Raw genomic sequence first — 588 nt, 5'->3', positions numbered from 1 at the left:
TATTCAACGACCAATCTCGGGCCACCCTTCCTCTGCACGGTCTTGCAGGACTGATCTGTCGGCGTCATGAGGGAAACTCTAACGGGTACAGAGGACTGCTGCCGAAGACGACTGCAGAGCACCCTTGCATCCAGTTCTATTCTTGAGCATCGTTTTTTTGCAGCTAAAGCCAGGAGCATATCGTCAGTAACGATGGGTAAAGGGAACCTCTTACTGTCTCTGGCTGTTTCTCCTGCAGCAAGACCGAGTGAGAGCTTGATAAAATCAGTTAAGTCTGTTTGTTCGTTACTTTGGGTCATGCAAGGACCTAGTTTCATGCAGCGAGAACAGAACGGGCTCTCTAGGTGCAGATCTCGAGTTCTTACAGGACCCAAAAACGCTACGAAGCAAACACTCTGTTCATACTGTAGGTGTTTTAAAAAATCTACCATGAAACCATAATTATGGTACTTTCCCCGAGAGCTTGTTTACACGACTCTCTTTAGTAACGAACTTCCACAGGAGGAAAAATGAAAAATATAAGAATAAATCTCAAGACTGGCATCTAGAAAAATGCTAATATGTCTCCAGTGGAACAAATAATTGGGC

Source organism: Penaeus monodon, chromosome 32, assembly GCF_015228065.2.
Source record: "Penaeus monodon isolate SGIC_2016 chromosome 32, NSTDA_Pmon_1, whole genome shotgun sequence".
NCBI lineage: Eukaryota > Metazoa > Arthropoda > Malacostraca > Decapoda > Penaeidae > Penaeus > Penaeus monodon.
This window is presented reverse-complemented; position numbering follows the sequence as displayed.